General features: G+C 41.5%; 2 protein-coding genes and 1 pseudogene across 14 annotated transcripts in view; all 3 read right to left on the bottom strand.

Annotated features, from left to right (window-relative positions):
• Positions 1-474: 474 nt before the first annotated feature.
• HOXC8 (homeobox C8) overlaps positions 475-23853 on the bottom strand; it is a 159882-nt gene continuing 136503 nt past the window's right edge. For 4 of the 10 annotated variants that reach the window (XM_078384652.1, XM_078384653.1, XM_078384655.1 and 1 more), the window contains 3 exons: positions 8949-9077; positions 3808-4051; positions 475-1330 (listed from right to left, as the gene is read on the bottom strand). The gene's annotated coding sequence lies outside the window, so the exon portion shown is untranslated. Of the gene's footprint in view, positions 1331-3807; positions 4052-8948; positions 9193-14743; positions 15329-17361; positions 17516-23853 lie in introns of all 10 variants that reach the window. The other 6 variants (XM_078384649.1, XM_078384650.1, XM_078384651.1 and 3 more) reach the window with 3 other exon arrangements.
• The window catches only part of HOXC4 (homeobox C4), a 100800-nt gene continuing 77421 nt past the window's right edge, over positions 475-23853 (bottom strand). Inside the window, exons 4-8 of one of the 3 annotated variants that reach the window (XR_013541250.1) lie at positions 17362-17515; positions 14744-15328; positions 8949-9192; positions 3808-4051; positions 475-1330 (exon numbers count right to left, since the gene is read on the bottom strand). The gene's annotated coding sequence lies outside the window, so the exon portion shown is untranslated. The remainder of the gene's footprint in view (positions 1331-3807; positions 4052-8948; positions 9193-14743; positions 15329-17361; positions 17516-23853) is intronic. The other 2 variants (XR_013541251.1, XR_013541252.1) reach the window with 2 other exon arrangements.
• On the bottom strand, positions 9493-14737 carry LOC140704675 (nucleosome assembly protein 1-like 1; annotated as a pseudogene). The gene is made up of 2 exons (XR_013541253.1): positions 13180-14737; positions 9493-12981 (listed from the first exon to the last, which is right to left on the bottom strand). The product of XR_013541253.1 is annotated as a nucleosome assembly protein 1-like 1 (transcript).

Below are 23853 nucleotides of genomic sequence, written 5' to 3'. Positions count from 1 at the left end.
TAATAGTTGTAGCCTGCTCTAGAAGCCCAGTTGGTAAGATGGATGGCTTTCACTGTACCAATTATATTCTGTCCATCTAAGTGATAAAGAGAGTGTTGGATGCATTCAATAGACAAATTAGATATCTTTTCCAATTATTTCTTTTATTTTAAAAGGCCACATGTTTGATTAACAACTTTTTACTTCCCTTGTTACCAACATTCGCTTCATGTGTTTTAATTTTACAGATGTAATGAAAGATATTGAAAACATCCGCAGAGCTGACAAAGCTGTATATCCCCTCTCTCTCTGAACATGTGTGTGTGCATGAAAGAGAAAAGGAGAGAGATTTCTTTTAAAGGATTGTGGACATTTGTTTTCTTCTCATCAGTGTTCAAAATAAGTAGTGCAGTATTTTTCTTGGGCTGTGGGAGGAGTATTTTTTTTAAAAAAAGACAGACTCTATATAAAGAGGCCAGGTTTAAATCCCTTCAGTACTTTGCTTGGTTTTTATTTAGAATTACAGCAAACATAAAACACATCTGGGAAGAAACGATAGTAATGAAATTAATTTGTTACAGAGGAACTCAGACAAATGATCCAAAAGCAATGATAAGAACATAAAAATACATCTCCTCTTCTTAATAGCCATTAAATGAACATAAAATGTGATCGTAGAATTTATACAAATAAATTAACAAGCTTGGGCTAAGGAGAGGAACTTCCATAGCGGCTATTGACTTCTTTATTTACAAATTGCCAATCAAAATGGGATAAGCTCACATCTTTGCTTGTTCTGAATACATAAAAGTCTCTAGCTGATCTCATTTTGGAGAACAATGCTTCCATAGAACCAATACCTTGAAACTCAAGAGCAGGTATAATGTACAAGTGAGAGATTTTTTTAAAAAGTGTGAGTTAATAACAGTCATCGAAAGGGCATCTGAGGTGTAGAAATGTGTTACTGCTAGTAACTAGTTACAAAAGATAATTTATTTTTATTATGATTTCTTTTTTGCAGTAATAAAGGAATAATCAAGTTACATCATGGTTATACAAAGCGAGAGAGAAGTTCACTCCTTTTCTGCTGTGTAAGCATAAATGGAAGTTAATTGTATTGGCCTAGGAGTGTGGCCTCATCTCATGAGAAGAGAAGACTCCCTGGAAAAGACCCTGATGTTGGGAAAGAGTGAAGGCAAGAGGAGAAGGGGACGACAGAGGATGAGATGGTTGGACAGTGTCATCGAAGCGACCAAGATGAATTTGACCCAACTCCGGGCAGCAGTGGAAGACAGGAGGGCCTGGCTTGCTCTGGTCCATGGGGTCATGAAGAGCGGACACAATTTAATGACTAAACAACAACAACAACAAAAGGAGTGTGGCCTCAGTCAATGGCAGACAAAGAATATAACTTGGTTCTAACACTGGCTTGTCCTCTGTCTCCAGTTGCAGCCCTGTGCTCTGTTGTGCATGTTGAGGAAGCAACCAAGTAAATGGAGAAACAGTCACACCAACAGCTCATCATATTCAGATTTACCTTCCCAAACCAGGAAAGTAAAAGAGGTGCTTAAAACAAGCAAACAACAACAACAACAAAAACAGCAGCATCTGACAGTTTTTTGTGTCTTGGATCTACAATAGTAGCAGGTTACTTTTAAAAAGCAAACTTTAGTGGTTTCCCTGAAGAATTGCACTTGTGCTTGTTTGGAAGGCTGTCAGAAAGCCAGTGTGCATGATGTGAGACATCTTTACATGCCCTGTTTCAGAGCACACCTGTTGTCCTGGATTTTTTTAAAAAATGTTTTGAATTGTGTGTGGGGGGGTAATGGTAGCTGTGAGGGTGTCAGAAAGACACAAAGGGCCATGTGGAGACTCTCGGGCTGCAGGCTGACATTCTGGTATATTAATCGGTGACAGGAAGTCTTCTGGGGAATTCTGGGAATTGCAGTGCAAAAAAGTAATATATACATATCCTTGCTAGTGAAATATCCTCCTTTAATGGTCATAAATAATTGGATAACCAAGAGGATTTTTTAAAAAAGGGATTATTTTATTCTGTGTTTTACTTGCCTTTTAAATCTTGCTCTTATTACGAGTTTTAATATGATCGTTGTTTAATGCTCTTTAAATATTTTAATAATTTATGAGTGGTTTTTAACTTTGTTTCTTTTAATACTGTAAGCCACTGGTTCTTAACCTTGGGTTACTCAGGAGTTTTGGACTGCAACTCCCAGAAGCCTCCCCACCAGCTGTGCTGACTGGGGTTTCTGGGAGTTGCAGTTCAAAAGCATCCGAGTAACAAAGGTTAAGAACCACTGCTGTAAGCTGCCTTGGATCCTTTTGGGATAGTGTGGGTGGCATATAAAGAGACCTTTGGGTAGTGTGGGCGGCATATAAATTAAATAAATAAATAAAGGTGGCAATGCAGCACAGACTCTTGAAGTACATATGGTCTGTAAATGACCTTGGGAACCACTGGAGATCTTGCTAAAGAGGGAGCTTCGCATTGAAAGGAAGGAAGTCTGGCTCCACTCAGCTACAAATACAGGGAAAGGATGCGGCTGTGTTTTTTGGACTCTGGCATTTTGTCAGAGAGGACTGCATCGGTGACTGGGTCATTCACATGCTAATCTATCACCTACCCATAAAATAATTATGTCAGGAATAGAGCTTGGAAGAATTACATTTTTCAACTGCAAGTCCCAGAATTACCCAGCTAGCATGACAGTTACAATAGCCATGCTGGCTAATGACTTATGGGAGCCATAGTGCAAAACAACAACAACAACACACAGAGAGAGACACACAGACACACACACACACACACCACAAACAACCCTCCCTTTCCAAGCTCCAAGCAGGATAGTTCTAGCCGAGCTCTGTCCTCCTGCAAACCAATTTCTGCCTGCATGAAGATCTTCTTTTTAATCTGGGGACATGTCCCTCTAACTACCCACCTCATGCCGTGTGAAATAGTGCCATCTAAGGAATATATCAATGCATGGTTTGTATGCATTTGTCATAGGACTCTCAGACACTCACACAGGTCCTGAACTTCCCTCGCCTGCTTTAACACCTGAGGTACACCCTCCCTGGACACATGCACATGTCATGCTGGAAGATCTCTGAGTCTCCATTTATTGAAGATTAATGTTGTGTTTGGAACCAGGAAATGGGACCTCCCATGTTTCCTGCCCTTGTGCATCTCATTAATATTGGGTCCCAATCTGCTGACAAGGACCCTATGCTGAAGTAAGACCTTACAAGAAAAGATGGTCTTTGCCAAACGTGGTGCCACTCGGGTTTGCACATATGGCCTCAATCTGCCAATACCCTGTCCCCCTTTCACATGTGTGACAGGACATCTGAAGCTTTCCTTTGTGTGAGGGGTGGGGAGAGGAACAAGCACACAACCTTTGATGAGACTGCATGCCTGTAATAACAGAGTGGAGAGCAGGTACAGCCCTGAGGCAGGAGGTTTCATGTTCTGTCCTCCACAATGTGAAACTATTAGCTCTTCTTGCGGCTCCATTGAGATGTCCAATCCCTCTTTGAAACTTGCTGAAACCTTTCCCCTGTTTGTGATGAATGAACTTTTAATGGAGAGGAATAGGTTGGCTTGTTTTAAGTGAAACGTTTATGTGGAAGTGGATGATTTAAACAACTTTAGCTCCATTAAACAAAAAGGAAAGCTAGATCTTAAAACTCTCATTTGTTTCGGAGAGTGTCTGGCCTGGGATAAACATGACATTAAGTAGCCATCGGAGCATTGCTAAAACATACATTTGCCTTCGTAATAAAATGTTTTTAAGAGATAGTAATGGTTACCTTGAGAGCGGCTCCTATTAGAAACATTAAAGAAAAGAAACCTTGATCCTGAGTTCCTTCAAAAACTGTCCATCAAGGGATGGCAGCTGCAGCAAGCCCCAATAGAGGAAGGGAGTGTCACTGCCACTCTCATTTATTTAGCAGGGACCTCTAAGTCTCATTTAAACAGAATCACACAGAATGTTTAACTGTGGCGATCTTAAATCTTCTTGCTTGCTTTCCTGTTGCCTCGAACCTGCTGCGTCTGCAAAAGAGCATGGATAGGGAAGGGGAGAGATTAAAGGCAAGTTGATATCATCCCCATTTATGTACTGGTTGGTTTATTCATTCCAGTGGATTGGCTCCATGTTAGATGATGATTGTGATGATGATGATGATGATGATGTATCTATCCCACGGCAATCAGGTGTGCAATTATGTGATTCCAAGGACAATCCAGTGTACCTGTGATGTCCTTCCACTCACCATTGCTGTTGCTACCCTCTTGGCTTTCAGGGGAGAACCAAACTCCTGTACATCTTTCTCTGAAAGAATCCTCACCTGGAAAGAACTATGAAAGGCTGCGTGCTCAAGAGTGCATTAAAGGACATATGGTCCTCTAAGTCTGGCTGAATAATATTCACATTGATCATGATTATAATGTCAATAATATATAAAAATATTTGGACAAATGCCTATGCTAATACTAAATAGTAATGAAAAGTGCCTATAGAGAATCTGTCTGAAATTCCATGTTATATATGCATATTTTTTATATATATATCCTAAAACCCATGTTAGGGCAATGCCTTGACAAGGACAGCCTGAAGTCAGACAATTGCTTTTGAGTTCTTCAGAGTGCATCATCTGGGTATGCACACAACAACAAAAAAATGTGAGAGGGGATTTGATTTAGTCATGGCAGGCCCAGTCTGTCAGTTTGCTGCCTGAGGAAGAGAGAGGCCAACAGAAGTCAAGGTGCATATCACCCAAATGGAGGCAAATGCTTTTGTCAATGGAGGCAGGGAATCCTACAAGTGTGCTAAAAATATGGTCGTAACAACTTAAGTAACCAATAATTTGTTGCTCTTTCAGAGATGTCCATCATCTACTTGAGGCTTTACCCTGCCTAATAGTAGGGCTGGCCCTTAGCTACAGAATTTGTATTTATTTATCAAGCTGTATTCAGGTGCTCTCTCTGTCATGTAAATAGGTGAGGAGGAAGGAGTACTCTAAACCCTGTTCCTTCTGATGTCACAACCCCCATGGGGAGAGGTGTCCATCTGAAGCAGTGAGCTTGCTCTATGCAGGAACGTTCATTAAGTGTATGGAGAGCTTCTATGCAATGAGGTGGCTCTCCACTTCAGACTGTGCTTTCTGTGAGGGGAGAGTAAAGACTGGAAGGAGATCAGGCTACAGCATTCCCCCCACCTTACATGTTTGCTCAGACTAGTTAAAACAACAGAATAGGGCTTGAAGTCTGGAAATGGAATTTGTGAGATAAATTAGGCTTTATCTAAGGTTGCCAGATCTCCAGGAGTCAGCTGGACTGTTGTGCCTCTCTGGGTCTCCAAGGTGGGAAGAGAAATCTTTGGGCAAATGGAGGAAACTGAAGTTTAGTTTTAGTCCATAAAGTGGCTTTAAAACCTAACCACCCATCTCACTCATCCACAGCTTAGTCCAGGGCCCACCAGCTGAGGGTGACAGGATTTCCAGATATATTATGCTTATACAACATCAGCTCATGAAAAAGCCTGAAGTGAGATCAGGGGTTTGGAGAAGGAGGTGACAGAAGGACAGCAAGGGAGCTGGGAAAGGAGAGACACTCATGGGGGCTCCTGGTGCTATGTGAAACAAAGCAAGGAGAGAAGCCCTGTGATTCTGAAGCCTTCAAGTTGTAGAAGACCCTGGTGGCAGAAGCATCATCATCATCATAAAAGGTGGAAAAAGACTCCCTGTGTGATTGAGGTGAGCTGCTTCAGCAGCAACCTGCACCAAGGCTCTGTAGGTAAAAAGTATGGTCCTAGAGGGAGTTGTGGCAACTGCTGTAGCTACTGGACGATTTTCACTGCCTTGTCCAGTTGTCCTCAAAATTCCTCACCCAGCTCTGTGTGCCCATATTATCTGTTTAGGTGGGTTTACACAAATCTGGACCCATTTAGCCAGATACTTTCATGCTTATTTCTGCAATCATGTGGACCTGAACCAGTTTAATCTCTTCTACCATCTCTTGCCTGCCCCACATCACAAAAGCCTTCTCTAGTTTCAGGTGTTCATACTGAAATCTAAGGTAACCCTAGCTTTATTCATGTGCAGGGGCCCTTGCACATTGCTCTTGGGGTACTCCTAAAGTCGGCTGGAGTAACAAACAGAGAAACAGTGATTGCTGTTCTTCCAGAAACTATAAAAACCAGCACTCAACCAGAGGGTATGTTAATAAGACAAACCCAAACTGGGATGATATATCCCACCCTAAACTGCTATATACAATTGCTAAAAAAGCAATAAACCATTTTTTAAAAAATTACTAAATTGGGGATACCCCACCTCTTCACCAGCCTGGTACGTAGCCACACAGTGCAATCCCACTGCATGAACCATAGAAGTAGACTAGTCTTCCCCAAAGGTGTACCTGGACCATAACATGTAACTTCGGCTCACACCCCACTGTCTGGGCTGACTTTCTGGTGTAAAAGGGGAGAGTAGAGTGCAAATACTGCTGCAGACCGGATGGAACTTTGGTCTCACCTCCTGTGGATTGTTGTTATGTCCTTTTGAATAAAACTCTTATCAATCTCAGCCACCATGGCCACGCTGGGTGAGGGGATGTAGTTAAACATAATTAGGACAGGTACTGGACTGGAGAAAGCTGAGATAGAATGGCTCACTAGTGACAGTGGGAACACTTTTTTTCATACTACTAAAGGGCTCTGTGTTTGTGCATGTGCGTGTGCATGCATGCCTGCGTGTGTGTGTGTGTGTGTGTGTCTGTGTGTGTGTTCAGAAATATTGCAGCTTGGGAAGAAAGGGTAAAATTTCCTTTCCCTCTGAGCTGTAGTCCTGACAAAAAAAATAACCCACCCCACACTTACAGTGAAATAAACAAACCTTCTCAACCTGATTGGTAATGAATAATGTGTTTGGGGTCACATAGTTAGACCCTCAGTTTGCAGCCTAAGGCACTTCTGGAACCTATAATTTCCATAGTCAAATGGCACTGTGTGTGGGAAAACATTTTACTTTGATCCACTTGATTCTCCCACCTTAGACACTTTCCTTTCACCTTTGCTAAGACACAAAAGGCAGTAGCTTCCCGTCTTCTAGAGAGGCTAGTGGGAGTCTCATGCCAGCCACTTTTGATCTCTGCCAAGGAAAATCCAAGTAGCTTTTCCTTGCATGAATTAATATAGGGTGCCATCCACCCTGAGTTTTTCTGCACACAGTCCACTGAAGTTTATGGGAGGGGCAGAAGAGCACTATACCACCAGAGAGGCAGTATGGATTAGGGTAGAGGACATTACACCAGCAGTCACACATGGGCAATGATTTCCTGTGAGGTGATTTGGATTAATGACACAGTCTAATAGGAGGTACGCTCTTTCTTTACCATGCCAGAGCGTTGATCCAAATTAGTCAAAGTACACACAATGTCTTTATTTCAGTTGCTAATACGGGGTTTATGTGTGTGGAAAGGGTACAGTTTAAAAGATATGCATTAAGGGGTTAACTCTCACTCACAAATCACAACCCCAGTTCAAATCAGATGCCATATCACTCCCAAATTACTTTTTGAAGCAAATTGCTTTGCCTGTTCCAGTCCCAGGATGCAGTGTAAGATGACGTTTGATTCTTAGGAGTAAACTGGACACTAGAGCGATCTTATTGTTAGAATTCGCAATTCCCTAAGTGTTAAAGTTGTCTGATCACAATACAATGAGTTTTCTAATCTCCTTTAGCTCCCACATTAGCTTTCCTTGTTTTGTGGTTGGTCTTCTGGAATTCAAAACAGACTTGGGTTGCATTCTGATTGCACATACAAGATGTTAGGATGGGATTGCATACAGAAAATGCCCTTCTTCTTCTTCTTATGTGATAACTGTAGTGTCTAGTTTGATCTTCTGATGGCAAAGAGCTGGGTTTTAGATCTCCACTCAGCCACAAAGCTCTCTTGTTGACTTTGAGTTAGTAACCAGCATGCAATCTAAGTGCCTCTTAAAGACAGAGGGAGACATTCATTATATGCCCACCTGGGGCTTTTTGGATGAAGGGTAGGATGAAAATACAATTAATCAGAGTAACTTCCCAGTGTGTTGTACCTTATAATGGATGTCTGACAAGACTGTCTCTCCTTGTCTGTCATCCTTAGTGTCTTTTTACCTTAAAACAAGTTGCCATAATAGTTACTCCAATTTAATATCCACAAAGCCAAGACTAGCCCACTGTACTCTGCCAGGATAAAGACTAAATACTGTATTCCTATATTTATGACATTCCAGCAAGACCTGCCAGTCATCCTCATTTAGTGAAAGACCACCTGTCTTGCATACAGATCAGCCCAGCCATCTCCAGTTAAAAGGATTAAGTAGCAAGCTCAAAGGGGAAGAAACATCTCTGCTGGAAGCCCAGGAAAAATTCGTAGAGTAGGCAAGATTGGGCTAAATGGACAAATAGTCCCACCTGTTATAAGAATCTTTTCAAATGAGTGCTTCTGCTGAGGGATAAGCGTCCCTTTGAGAATCGCTGTAGTAGAACAATCCTTTCCACATCTACCTGCGGAGTGGGGCAGAGACAATCCCTGGTGGCAGGAGATGTCCTGGGTCTATTGATGAACGAGGAGCCCACTTTTCCCCCTATTATTACTAAAGAGTTTGATAATATGAGAAACAGTTCCCAACCACCCCCACCACCCAAAGCATGGGGTGGGGAGGGAGCACCAAGAGTATCTTTGTCACAGCCTGATAGTACTGTCTTTGTCATCATAAACAGCTGGCCTATGGACACAAGGCAGACATCATGCAAGTGCAGTTCTTCCCATCTGCTGTTGTTTCCAGCAATTTGTCTTGTTTGGGCCTGAACATGTTGGGGGGGGGGACGAGCTCACCCCTCCCTCCCTCCCATCTCCTCCTCCTCCTCCTCTTAAGTCCTCCAGTGAAGATACTTGCCTGTCGCCATCCCATCTCTCCCTTGGCTTTCCCACATGGCTGGCAAGCTGTGTCATTGAAGGCACCTTGGTGGAAGAAAAGTCCCCTCAGGAATGCTGGCTGGTTCCTTCTCTCCTCGCCCTACACACCCTTGGTGCAAAGGAAGAAGCATGAGTGACAACATGCTGAGTGACAGGCTTGCTAGAGATGAAGCGATAGCAAAACCGCAGCCGCTCTGATCTGCAGTTCCTCTCCTGGCAAGTTTCTTATATATATAAGGAAAGAACAAACAGAAAAGAATGTTCAGGGGAAGCTGCTGGTTCAGGGGGCTGCGATAACTCACCTGCCAGACACCATGTGTGTGCAAACATTAGCTTGGCAGTCACCCCTCTTATATTTTTCAAAAGATGCTAATACTAATATTTAATTCTTTTCATGAAGCCATCAATTCAAAATCCAACAGGGACGTCATACGGCCACCTGTATAACTGAAACTTTTAAGGTTCTATTATCTAGTTTTATTTAGAAATTGGCATTTCTTTTCCCTAGTGTTTAAGAATTTATAGAGAACAGGGAAGTAACCAAATAGAAATAGCTAGTCAGTTGTGATCAGTTTTTCCCCTATTACCTAAGGTATTATTGTATTATATTATTATCTCAGTGCTGTAGCAGTAACTTATGGAAAGATAACTTTACTTCTTTTATAAAGCAACTGTTGCTCTTTAGTTACTTCTATAACACTGAAGCTCATGGGCTCACAAAATGGTAGAGGAAGAATATCACATGGTTATAGTGCCACTGAGTACTGTGGCTTGTGCTATTGCCTTGTTCTCTGCTGGGTGTGCTGAGGTGACCACACACAGAGGAGAGAAAAGAGTTTTGTACAACATTCCAGTGGTATGCAATTCTTTTTTTTTTTTAAGTAACTAATTAGTAACATTTGAGTGATCTTTGGGAAACCGGAAAGCAAGGAGTTAATTTTTAAAATGATGACAGTAATAGTAACAAAATTCTGGGGATGTTTGCTTGGAAGTATAACTGTAACTAATAACTTTTAAAAAGCAATTTTCCAAGCGTTGGGCTTAGATAGGTCCTAGAATCAAATAGATGAGATCTAAAAATACCTTCTGCTATCAGAAGAACAGAACGAAATATGGAAAATGAGCTCTGAATGTTTGAATGAAAATTCTGTAGGGCAACATTTTTTATAGGTAAGGACTGCTTTTCTGAAACACACCTTCTAAAGTTCCCCCAAAGCCCAACAGAGATAGTCATGTGATCCTTTACACAATCCAAATGTACAAGAGGGAATACCTTTATTTAGACCACTAAAATCTAACACTCAGCACAAACTTTCATGAATAAAATTCACTTCATCTGGCACAGGGTAGGATGATTGTCAATGAATGTCCCAAAACAGTCGTGGCAGAGGTCTGTCAGGTGTATTGCTTGGAGGTGAGTTGAGAGCTGGTTTCAACCAGTTTAGAAGTGTGTGTTTTTAAAAGCCTCAGTGCACAAGACACAATTCCACAGCCTTTGGGGTGTGGGCAGAAGAGTTCTGGACGTGAGACGAACTAGGGGCAATTACAACTGTTCTGAAATGCAATTGTTGTGAGTTGTAAGGCAGACCATTAGTTACGGTGGGATATCCATTCAGTCTCAGCATCTGTGAGTGAGACATTTCATTTCAGAACACAGCAACAGTCACATTTTCAAACCTTTTCATAAATCACAGTAGAGATTTGATTTATTCCCATTTCACTTGAAATGGTTCTCTGGATTGGAGTTTTCCTACAGAAACTGTAGAAGGGTAGGAGAAGCAGAGTGACTCGTAAGGAAGACCTTGCCTCAGCGTGAGGACTGGTTACATATCTGCCTCTAAAAGGAAGATCAGGGACCATTCTGGATGGCTTGATCTGAGAAGGAAGGCGCATCTGCTAATGCTTTCCCTAATTTGGGGCCTTTACCCTGTATAGATCCCACAGTGAGAAACAATAAGGATCTGATAATCACATGGTAGACAGAAAAAGCTAAAAAGCACAGCTGCCTTTGAAGAGACCCACATTCTTTTTTCTCTCTAATATTTTTCACCTGTCAGTTTGATGATTCACTACCACTGAACACTGCTAACATGCACATTGCAATGGTGAATACACAGGGCGGTGAAATAAATAAATAAATAAATAAATAAATAAATAAATAAATAAATAAATAAATAAATAAATAAATAAATAAATAAATAAATAAATAATGAAACCTAACAAATATTATTTCAATGGTTGGCTCATTCGATTTTTATTTTATGAGAGAGGTTTACACCCCTCATTGGCTGCAGGCCTATTATGTATTTATTTTGGTACAACTCCATCAGTATAAATTTCAGTAGCAAATTGGTCTACGTATGCTGACTTCTTAGCTCGTGGCAGTTCACTACTGAAATGACAGATTGAATTAGGCCAGCAGCTATAACTAGTAGGATTGCAGCTAGAGTTGAATGTGACTCAAAGATCTGTATATCTCTGTGAGGATCTCCTGGTCCTCCAGATGTTTTAGAGTAGCTTCCACAAGCCCATACCATGGGCCATGCTGATGGGGGGGGGATCTGATGAAAGTTGACATCCAAAGCAGCTGGGGGTTCAAAGATTCCCCACCCCCGTGTGAGAAGGTGGATTGGAATCCCTAGTAAAGTAAATCTGTCAATCTTCAAGTTGACTTCCCTTCCATATTTCTAGGCTGTTCTATTAGTTCTTCTCTTAAGTTCTCACCTGATTTGCTTTACCTATTGATTTTGCAAGTGTCTCTTTTTAAAAACTAGCCTGGAAAATCTGCAGTTATCTCAGAGTCTTTCTACCTGCTTACAGGCCATGTGAATTAGCAATATCCAGCAACTGAAATCCTGTTGCTTAGCATAGCAAGTTGCAACCAGAGTGAGGCCATTGGATCAATGGAACATTCGGAGGATTGTTTCACCTGATCCCCACTTATTCAATGGGCGTACTTACTATGCTAACTAATACTGGGTAATTGTATTTAGGCTACTACAGTGTAGATTAACCTCAAGGCTACATACACACAGTTTCACTGTGTTTTGGCTGCTTGCATTTTGCTGGGTCATAGAAGGATTTTTGGGGTCATACACTGGATTGTTTCCTTCATCTGCTTGTCCTGCTCCTTCCTCAACATCAGCCTCCTCACCCTCTTCATCATAACAACCACCTTCTTCTTCAATGGTCTCTCCTGTGACATTCAGTACTGACTGTGGAACTATGCGCTCCCACAGAAAATGACTAATTTCAAAATGAGCAGCAAGCACTGCCTTAGTGTGTCATCAACCGAATCTGCTCTTCCAAGAATTTCAGGAGGACTGAAAAAATTGAAGGAGTCATTGGAAGTTGTTTCTGTCACCATTCTAACAGGTCCACACCCTTTGTGCTTTTGTTTCTTTTTGATGGTTTCCAAAATGACATTCTTTCCCTTTTCCTAGTCTGTCTGGCACCCTCCACAACCTATAATTTCTGGTCCATCAAAGGAGAAAGGATCGGCTTCATCAAGTTCCGACCTCATGCTGTTTTTTTGTCCGAACTTTGTTTGTGAAATATTCATTAGATTCAAAGTGGAACTGTAATGTAAAAGTTGTGGGGTACCCTGCTTCTGAAAACTTCACTTTAATATCTTTCAAATGTTTCAGAATAGGTTCATCATGTTCCTGAACCATATCACTGAGCAAGTCAGCATTTTTGAGTACTGTCAGCAAAAATTCAGGGAATTCCTTTAGGATAATTTTTTTCTTGGTCTTTTTTCTCCTCTTCCAGCTTGGCCTTCTCTTTCATTTCCTCTAAAATGCCTTCTTCAACATCTGTTTTTCACTCGTATTCTTCTTCTGTGCATACATAAAAGTGCATTGATGATTTTGATCCTCTTGTCAAACAAGGGCTGATATAGAGCAGCATATTTTCTTTCCAGTTCTTGTACTTCTTCTTAGAACTTTGTTTCTGCCTGTGCACATATAACCTGAAGATTCTTGAGTGAATTTATACATCTCTTAACTACTTTTCTATATAACCTGTAATTATCTGGAAGTTGAGTCATGACAACTGAACTTCTTTCTTATTAGGTTGGAATGTTTTGCTACTCATCCAAGTAGCTTCTTCAGTCTGAGGAGAGTTGATAGGAGATCCCTGATATATCTTCCAAATTGGTTTCACTTCCCCCTGGAAGTGACTCAGCTTCCAGATAACCTCACCTGGATGACTGAGAATCTTCACAGATATAGCCTGTAGTTGTTTCAACCAGACCATCAATTTTTTCCTGAAGAGCTGCAGGAATCTGAGGGTTCTGCATCATTTGTCCAGTCAGCTGTGGTGCTTTGCTGTTAGCACTCTCTCTGGATTCTTCTGTGACATCTTCAGCATTTTCCATGTCTTGCTTATCAAGGTCAGTCGGTTCTTTGTTGTAAATGTCTGCCATCTTCTCAGGCCAGGTCTTTCAGTGACTCAGGAGCAAAAGGGGAGCACAGCGTGGCTGGCAGTAAAAAAAGAACATATTGTACATTTCTCCCTTGAATTGCATAGATCCAAGTAGTGTGGTTTTGGTTATGTATGAATATCTTTTGCAATAAATAAATATAAATAGCTAATAGACACCAGACTGGAAGACTTAACAGAACATGACTTGATGGAGATGAGCACTTCTGAACCTGTGGCAGACGACTGGAGAGTAAAAGAAGCAGTGCCAGAAAACAAACTGACATTAGACCATCTTGCAGAAGAGTTCTGATCACCCAAGACTGCTTTTGACTTCTTTGATGACACGAACTCTTCTATGATATGGGGACTGAAACTAATGCAAACAGTGGAAGAAGGGCAGCTACCGCCTAGAAACATTTTAGAGAAAAGCAAAAGCAGAAACATCCATCTGAAATTATGATGCATTTCCATGAAGTCACACTTCCTCTCTCCCCACCCATCTACTTATTGTTATGGCAACAAGGGTGAAGACCTTTGTAAAAATGAATTGTGAATATAGTACAGTATCGTCATCGTCATCCAATATGTACTGTACAATTAATACAATAAACTCATCTGTTTCTCTCTCTCTCTCTCTCAACTGTTTGTGCTTTGTAGTTACATTTTGGGGGACATAAGAGTTATACATGGATTTTGAACTACATGAGGGTCTGGCATTCTAACCCAGTGTCGTATAAGGGAGAAATGTATTCTGTTACTATCAAGGATGAGGAGAAGTGCTTGTAGGATTTCCTGCCTCCTGTGCCAAGAAAATTAGGTTGGATTGGTCTGAGTAGATAGGTGGGTTAACAAAGGTGTACATTGGGTGTCATTTGTTGCGTTGCCTCAGAAGGCAAAATGTCTTAGACCAGTGGTGTTGAACTGTGGCCCTCCAGATGTTCTTGGACTTCAACTCCCAGAAGCCTTCACCACCACCTCTGCTGGCCAGGATTTCTGGGAGTTGAAATCCAAGAACATCTGGAGGGCCAAGGTTGGACACCACTGTCTTAGACTATCCCTGTGTGTACCGTTCTGTGTGCCATTGTCCTACACAACTCCTCCCCATTGAAAAACCTAACACAGACAGGTCTCCATGGATTAAATCTACATTTTAAGTCTTTCAGTGAATCTGGCACTCTGTTTGTTCATGAAGGATCATTTCACCACGACAATGTTCCCTACCCCAACCTCTCCGACCTCAAATCTAGTCCAAGACATGCTTTATCTACTCTGTAGAATACATAAAACAGGCCTACATTCACTATTGCCTCTAACAGACTACCTTGGAGCAAAACTATTAATTTAACTTACCATTTCTTCCAATTGTTGTTGATATGTGTTGTCAAGTCACTTCTGATTTATGGTGACCCGAAGAATGAGTCATCTCCAAAATGTCCTGTCCTCTCCTGCTCTGATCATCTCTTGCAAACTCAAGCCTGTAGCTTCCTTAAGGGAGTCAATCCTTCACTCATTTGATCTTCCTCTTTTCCTGCTGCCTCAAGCTTTCCCAGCATTATTGTCTTTTCTAGAGAATCCTGCCTTCTTATTATGTGCCTAAAACAGTATGGTCTCAGTTTCATTTTTGCCTCCAGAGATATTTCAGGCTTGATTTGCTCTAGGACCCACTTGTTCATCTTTCTGGCAGTCCAGGGTATCCACAAAGCTGTCCTCCAGCACCAGATGTTAAAAAAGAAAACACACACACACAAAAAACATCGGCTTTCTTCACTGCCCAGCTTTCACACCCGTACATGGTGATCAAGAATATGAGAGTGTGGATTATCTTTGTCTTAGTCTCCTTACACTTGATGATCTTTTCTAATTCCAAGAGTAATCCTATTGAAACCAACGGTATATCTTGGAGAATGGTAACTGGGATCTGAAAGTTTTTTTCCCCTAGAATAAATACAAGAGGAGAGAATAAGGAAATTGAATATGTTACTGTGAAAGTCCAGTGAGAGAGATGAATGTCACTGTGTGCCAAAGAATACCAGCATTGCTTCTCTTGTCTTATAAATGCTGGGTTTCTCAGAGATACATCAGAAGCTCCTGACAGTTACCTCAAATTGATCAAAACAAGGAAGAGAAGTGTGTCACCCTCCAGATTTGGTTGGTCTGTAACTGCTAACATCCTTCTGTGCTGGTTCTGTTGAGTAGGGCTGACAGGAGCAGAGTTCCATCAACAGTGGGAGGGCCACAAACCCCACTGCACCATGGACTGGTGGGTGTGACACAGCCAGGGTGATTGCATCAAGCTTCACCACAGAACATCAGCAGGATGGGGCAGAGCGTGTCTCCAGTCAGCCTGGGAAAAGGTCACCTAGCCGTCTAAACTCACAAGATTGAGCAGAGCATTTGGGTGAGTGTGAGGGTGTGTGTCTTAGAAACTCTCCTGGAAATAAGGTCTTTAGATATTTGCTAGAGATGCGAAAATACTGTGGGCATTCCCATTCAATGATTATTTGTTCAGATTGTTTAAATTGTTTTGATTGCTTTGAGAAACAGCCAGTAGGCACGAGCAGCCCATCACTAGTAAAGGATTTGGCTGATCATTTTCAGTGACAGGATCTACTCTGGGTTAGAATTTCAGTTGTTTTGCAGGTTGATCTCCTCAAGCTCTCTGTTTTAGGAAACATGCCAAAACCCTTTTTATCCTCTCAAGCATTTGAGAATTAATAACTCCAGGTTTTACGCAATCTCCAGTTGTGCTATGTTTTGTATTTGTTAAACATGTTTCATCTTTACTCTGCGCCTTTGTTGTTGTTGTGATACTGTGATTCCTCTCTTGTAAGCTACTGTGGAAATTTTTATTTTTTTTTTTAAAAAAAAGCAGACATAAATGATTAAATTGAATAATAAAATGATAAAGCTTATTTTTCTTCCTAAATTCACTGCAGATTGCTAATAGTTACCTCCCTTTGATTGTTCACAGTATGTATTGTGTTTTCCTAAAATCAGAATTGCCCTCTAGCTGAAGAAAATACAACGTTCCATTGATTAGAACGGTTACTAAATGTGGCAGGTATGGACAAGTTGACAAATGTTGTTAAAGTTTAGGGGAAACAGACAGTTGACAAATGTTTTGGGAGAAAAATGGAAACCTTAATTGAAAGGGGGGAAAATTAGAGTTAACCCTAATATTGATAATGTCTTGTCTCTGTGCTGATGGTATAGTGTAATCTGGTAGTATTTATGATGTCTGATGTAAGTGCCATTTGGAATTCTATTATGTTACAAGATTATTCTTTTTTCATCTTTTGTGTATGATGTAATAAAAATGTGAAACAAAAATGGTGACCTGCCCCATTCATTCTCTACTACTACAATACTTGTCCTAAACATCAATATTTTATAGAAGGAAGGTTTGATCCCACTAGAATCAAGTATTAATTTTCTGTGAGTGTCACTGTACTTTATACACACAAGTGAGAGTGAGATGTTTGAATCACGGCTTCTCCAGATGGATAGATACTGGAGCCATTGAACTTAGACACACACTCACACACACAGTTTCCTGTGCCTCTAAGTCAAAGGCTGTGGAGACTGTGCCCTTCTACACACACCTGCACTGCAAAGTTTAACTGTAGTTGCTTTCTCCTGTGGAATCCTGGAATTTGAGAGAGAGAGAGAGAGAGAGAGAGAGAGAGAGAGAGAGAGAGAGTCTGACTGAGTGTCCCAGTCAGCTACCTGAGACTGACATCACCAACTTGCCTTCCTATTTTCTCCATTCTTCTCTTAGGTTCCTGGCCTCCATATCTTCCCAGGTAGTTGTTCTACCTTTCAAAGCACATTCCCAAGTTGGATGCTGCTGAACTTCTAACTCCATACCTCTGCAAACTGCTACCTGATATGGACCCCTTTCTTGCTACTTTCTTTCTTTGAAAGAAAAAAAATCCTCCACAGTGACAACAGAAACAGGAGAGTCCTACCTGCTGTCATAGAAGTAAATCCTTGTAATATGTTGGACTTGTCTACCTAGCATGGGTTTGTATTGTACCTAATCTCTTTGATGCACATCTCTTGGATCACATAATATGTTTGTCTAGTTCAGTGATCTCCTCTTTCCACTGGTCAATCAGCTACCTACAATAATAATAATAATAATAATAATAATAATAATAATAATAATAATAATAATAATAATAATAATAATAATAATAATAATAATCAATCAATCATCATCATCATCATCATCATCATCATCATCATCATCATCATCATCATCATCATGTGCAGTAAAGTCAATTCCGACTTATGGTGACCCTTTTCAAGTTTTTCCAGGTAGGCAACTACTTCTTCTGGAAGTGATGTGGGACTGTAGACCCTGCCCAAGGCTGCATGGATTGGTCTTACTCCTAACCTCTGGCTCTGCAGCCAGATACCTGAACCACTGAATTATCCAGCCAGCTCAGCTGCCTACAGGAAGCCCATGAATGGGACATGCAGCTCAAAGCTCTCTTGCATTGTTGCCCCTCAGCAACAATGCAAGAGAGCACAAACCCACCAGGACTAGAAATTGCTGGCAGCATATTTCCTCTGAAACCTGGAGGCTGCATCCATCCACTATAATAGTCACTGATAAACATTCTTCATGGCTTTGTGTCATCTCCTAGATTAGCGCAGTCATTAGACATGTGCATCAGTCCCCTGGGAATCAGTTGTCAAGGCTCTCCAGACCTGAAGCTTCAGAACTTTCTGCTGGGGATGATGTAATCTGTTGCCCATTGAAGACTTCCTCATTTCCTCATTCTTACCTTAGCAAGAAAGAGTGTGCGTGAATTTTCTAGGAACAATACATTATAGTGATGTTGTAATGTGAATAATTTAAAAGGTGACTTGGTCTTGAATGGGGAATTAAGATCCATTACCTTTCCAAAAGACCTGCTCCTGTTAAAAAATTACAACAGTTTCAGCTGTTTTGGTATGGACACAAAAATGCTCCTAAAGGGTTTGAGTGTGGGGTTTTTTTTTGGGGGGGGTGTCTCCGTGGCAACATGTTTGTGGATTCTTTCATAATGAGTGCCTGCACCTCAGAACCTTCTATACTTCTACTCCTTGGGGCTGAGAAGAATCCTGACCTTGCTGCTTTGCTGGGGCTGTAATGCCAAATGCCTGGCAGGCTTAATAGTCTGTGAAGCCAACCTTAGTTTCCTTCACCACCACTTACGTAAGTTTGACTCAGCTTTACCCCATGGAACAAAGGAACCAACATTCTCCCCCATTCCACTTCCCCCCCCCCCCCCGCATCCAGCACGGTCTCTGTTGCCAACAAAGTCTTCTGGTCTCCCTTTATCAGACAAAAATGATTGCTATATTAATAAGTCTGTTTATTTCACCGAGTAATTAATAAGGGGAAGGCAAGACAAACAACTCGCCTGCCTGTTGCTAATTAACGCGGTGTTATAAGGATGGCATTGACACTGTGGGGGACCCGGGTGCCTGTGATGTTTAATGAATGCTATACAACCCTTAATGTTATTTAATTTAATAGGAGAATTAATATTAGGACAGAAAGCAATTGCCTCTGCTCTGCAGATGGGGAGAGGGATGCAAACATCCATCTTGCTTTATTCCAAGCATCATTCTCACCGAGCGAGCCTCTTTAAAGGCTATTTGATTACATAGTAATGGGCATATTCGGCCTTGGTGGCAGTCGGCAGGAGCAAAGGCCCGTGCACCTTTGGTAGCAGGACAAATGAAATACACACGTAACCCTTCACCCAGCGCAATCCACTGATAAAGTTCCCCCTGGTCTTAATTCGATCTGTAAAGATTAGTCTGGCAATAAAAAGTATTACAAGGCTGACGTCCATGGAGTCTCCCAGGGCGTTTGACAAATGGCTTTATGACAGTAATAGGAGAATTAGTATGGGGCATTAAAAATCCACCCTCTTTAGCCGATGCTAAACTTTGCAAAAGACGCCGCAGAGTCTCCTCGAATGTCACAGGCTGGCCACACGGTCTCCTTGCCACAGTCCCTCTTTTCCCTGGTAAGTGAAGCTGGAGCACCAATAAATAACAAGGATTTATAAAACCCTTGGCTGCCTATTTATTTATTTAGTGTAGCTGTTATCGCTGTTTGCTCAGCTCCTGCGGCCAGCATGGAGACACTATAGTTGCACACAGAGCCAAGAGGAGTTGTTTGGGATTAGAGATTTTTTTGCTCTTTTTAATGGCATGCTAAATAGGTCTTCTCTTCTGCCACATATTATCCTAAGTGATGCTCATTCTTGAATGACTGTATCATTTTTGTAGTCTCCTCATCACTCCAGAGTGTTTATAAATAAATGGTTTGACTACTCTCCAGATGATATTATCTAACAAATGACTGTATTTACACTCCTGGTGTTCTCTTGCTAAATTCACTGCTCTGGGAAGTACAATTATGGGACTGGTTACATATACCATCAAAAGAAGACAAAAGAGGAAACCAATTTGCATAAAAGTGTATATGCTGATTGATAGATATGGATACAGCATCAGGAAGGATGTTGGTAATGTGAACAGCATTACAGAGCAACTCATTTAAGTGGGGAAAACTATGACTAGGTGACCTGTGTTGTACTTGCTGAGACTTCTGTCCAGGTGTCAAATATGGATGGGCAGCTTTAAAGCTCCTGATTTTCCTCCTTGTGATTCCTTGGCCTACATCCAACTTCTAGTCCCAATTAGTTGCTGAAAAGTGAGTCAACATTTTTATTTTAGGTATTATGTATTTTTTACACACACACACACACACACACACACACACACACACACACACACACACAGAGTCCATGGCTGAATTGAGATTTGAACTCAAGTCTCCTGCGTCCAAGTCCATCACTCTCTTCACTACACGACACTGGGTACCCTATGCAACATTTTATACAACAGTTGTACAACAACAGCTGTGTTCTGTTTAGTCAAATCTGACTTATGGTGACCCTTTTCAGGGTTTTGTATCTAGAGAGTACTCGAAAGTAGTTTCCCATTCCCTTCTTCTGGGGGCATCTTGGGACTCTGCAGCTTGCCCAAGGCTACACAGGCTGGCTCTACAGGGGGAATCAAATTCCCAATCTCTGGGCCATCCAGAGAGACAACAGTTGCATAAAGCCTATTCATTCCATGTTCTACTCTGGTTGGGACTGGACTCGACCGAAGAGCCCTTCAAATGGAGAACCCTTTCAAAAGAAAAATTATCCTCTGACAGACTTTCAAATGGAGAACGGTCATCCCTAAAAGAGGATATGTGGCTACCCTAGTTCCAGACATGGAAAGAGGTAAAATAGCCCCTGATGTGGCATTTCATGGTAGCTTGACTGGGACAAAGCTTGTGAAAGAGGGCCAGTCAGCTGCACCCCTATATATTACGTTGCCAGGGGCACAAAGAAGGTCTGATAATCGTTAACATCTTCAGAACTCCTTATCTCTTCACAATAGCATTCCCCACTCTTGGACATCACTGGGCCTGCTCATCCATTTGTATAGCCATTTGGTTTCTCATGGCTCACACACTTACCCTCAGAGGAGTCACACAGTTAAAATGACTTTTAACTAATGATGGCTCCAAGGGCAAGGTACCACCGTAGTTCTATTTATATAACAGCCACGATTTCCAAATTTGCACGTTCTCTGTCAGTATATGTAGAGTTTATGCAAAGCTCTTTTCTTCGTGGGTTAAGTGGTCGTCTGGGACAGAGACACTCCACACAAATGCATGCTGAGGTTTCTACAAAAGACCCTCAGTTTATCACTGTTCCACATTCAATCCACTGCTTTTATGACTCTTCAAAAAGGGGCCAATGCTCTCCACCCCCTTCCCCTTAAAACTCATATTTAAGACCACCTGATGGCCACAGAGGGTACCAAGTTGATTTCTATCACTGAGCAAACGTGTTGGCCTGCAGCTGTGCAGGACTTCTCTCTCTCTCTCTCTCTCTCTCTCTCTCTCTTGGCATTTCACTATATCTGAGGAGAGGAAAGGTGATGCACAGACTATTAAATCAATACCAAAGTTAAGGAGAGCACCAGTTCTCCTTTAATTTTTATATCAGCTGCTATGTTTCCTGTATTTTTATAGCCTGGAATCATTTTCAGGAACAAAACCCCAATTTATAACTTCACACCTATAGGAAATAAGGGGTCAGGTTACAACTGCAATCATCCTCCCAGAACCAGCTGGGTCATAAGTGTGGTGGTCTGCTGTATTTCAGCTTGGAAAAATCTCAGATGGCTAATGGTATCGTCAGCACAACAGAAACACATAGACAAAAGGTTGCTATAATTGTACGAAAGGGCCATTTCCTCAAGCAGACCTGTTAGGAAAACCAAAGCTCCCTGCCAGATACCAGAATTGGGAAAATATCTTTCTTGTTTTTTTTATTAGAAATCCCATGTTCCCAATGTGCCCTTACTGATTGCGGGAGTCAAGGAGCTTCATCCTAAAAAGTAACTTTTTCTGTCTTTGCCCCTCTCATCCTCGGGCCCAACCTCCATTTTGTGTCCAATTTAGCATTGTAGTGTGAAGAAACTATTAGTAATCAAAATGGATTTGGCCCATGGTCCCATCAGCTTCTCCCAGTATGGTCAGGGGAAATGCATTGTGGTACTGAGAGCTCAAAACACCTCAAAATTATTGCTCCCACAATAATTTCTTTTCTTGCATAAACTCCAGCCAGAACAGCCTTCTGTTTCCAACAGAGAAGAGATAAATTTTGGAGTTATTATAATCTTTCATGCTATCTTTAGTAGGTTTAGCTGGGAAGGACCTTTCTTGGCTGGGGCGACTGTCAATCTATTCAGCACTAGCTAATCATACCTTCCCTGCCTCTGATTCAAAGAAAGTCCTCCCTCTCTGCTCTACTTTTGCCCCTCTCTGTTGTCTGTTGGAAGCCAGAGAATCTGTTGAGGCCCATTGCTTAGACCACTCATGTTTATTAGTTATGCTGTAGATCTATTCAACTGTAAGTAATGAAACATTTATATTCTTTCTACTACTAATGTTTCAGACTGAGTTATTGAGACTGTAAGTGCCAGTTGATGAGAAAGGGGGGTATCTTAATCTGGGGAACTTGAAGCTATTCTGTTCTGTGAATCACTGCACTTCTGCTGTGCAGCTAGCGGAATTTAACCAGAAATTCAAAACTTTGCCATTATAAATGCCTTTGGCAAGCTTACAAGAGGAAGAAAGTTCAGGACTCCCATCATGTAGCTTGTCTTCAGTGCCTGGCAATCATAGCTATACTGTCTCTGTACCAGAGATGAGAAATATTACTTTTGAGGGTTACAGCCTGTGGAATAGTGGCCACGCAGGTTGCGGTATTGTAAGAAGTGCTGTCTAAAAATGCACCTTTTCCCATGTTTGCTGAAGACATCATCATTGTCCTTTTACATTTGTACTCCACCTTCCCACTCTAAAGCAGTGCTGAAGGTGGCTTACAGTTTTTGTAAAACAATCAAAACGAGTAAAGCAAATGTAAGAAAAAAATTAAAATCAAACAAAACCAACCGTATAAGACATTAAAATAATTAAAGTGCGACTTTCAAAACAACATGGTAGATTAACTATGATCAGACATGGAGTTTATAGGAGGTTTTATAGAAAGTACAATAAAACTGGGAGAGTAGCTTTGAAGAGGTAGAGAACTAGACCACAGGAGAGCAATTAGGAAGAACTGGAAGAGTAATTTGAGCAGTTAGAGAAGAAGGAAGTTATGACGGGATGACTGGGAAGCGTGACAGCCTTGCTTCGTGGAGCATCCATGGCACTGTTGTGCAAAATGATATTCAGCAGCACCGGCTATTGCATGCTGGGTAGTTTATAAGGAAAGGGGTAGTCACAGTCAGGCTTACAATGGAATATATTGCCTCTTGTGTACTGGCGGTAGACCGTTTCAGCCTATTTGTGAAGCTCACTTCGTCTTTGCAGTAAGCAAGGCAGATGCGGAACAGAAATAATGCACATCCCAAACAGATATCTGGAATGAAGGAAGTAGGACTATTCCCTGTCTTAAGCACCAGGAGAGGCCTGTGTAATAAAGCCATTTGCAAGCTGTGGTTATTGCTTTGTCCATTAGTGTGGTGGCCAGGGCTGAGAGGGAAAAGTAAAAAGCTAAGGGTTGCTGAAGCATTTATTATTGAAATTCTGAGCCTGCAGTGGACCAAGGATCCCTCCTGACCTTTCTGTCATGCTGGATACAATTGAGTTAGCACTGAGTTTTGATTTAATTCCAGGAATAGAGTTGTAATTCATTTATAGCAGACATTTCCCTGAAAACGCATGCAGCATGAGGATACCATATGATAAGATAGGGATGGATACACAGATCAACACACACACACACACACACACACACACACACACACACACACACACACACACACACACACACACACACACACCCCACACACACCCCACACACACCATACATTTAAAAGGT

This window comes from Pogona vitticeps, chromosome 2, assembly GCF_051106095.1.
Source record: "Pogona vitticeps strain Pit_001003342236 chromosome 2, PviZW2.1, whole genome shotgun sequence".
NCBI classification, from domain to species: domain Eukaryota; kingdom Metazoa; phylum Chordata; class Lepidosauria; order Squamata; family Agamidae; genus Pogona; species Pogona vitticeps.
Note: the sequence above shows the minus strand (reverse complement) of the source record. Positions and strands in the feature narration are given on the sequence as shown.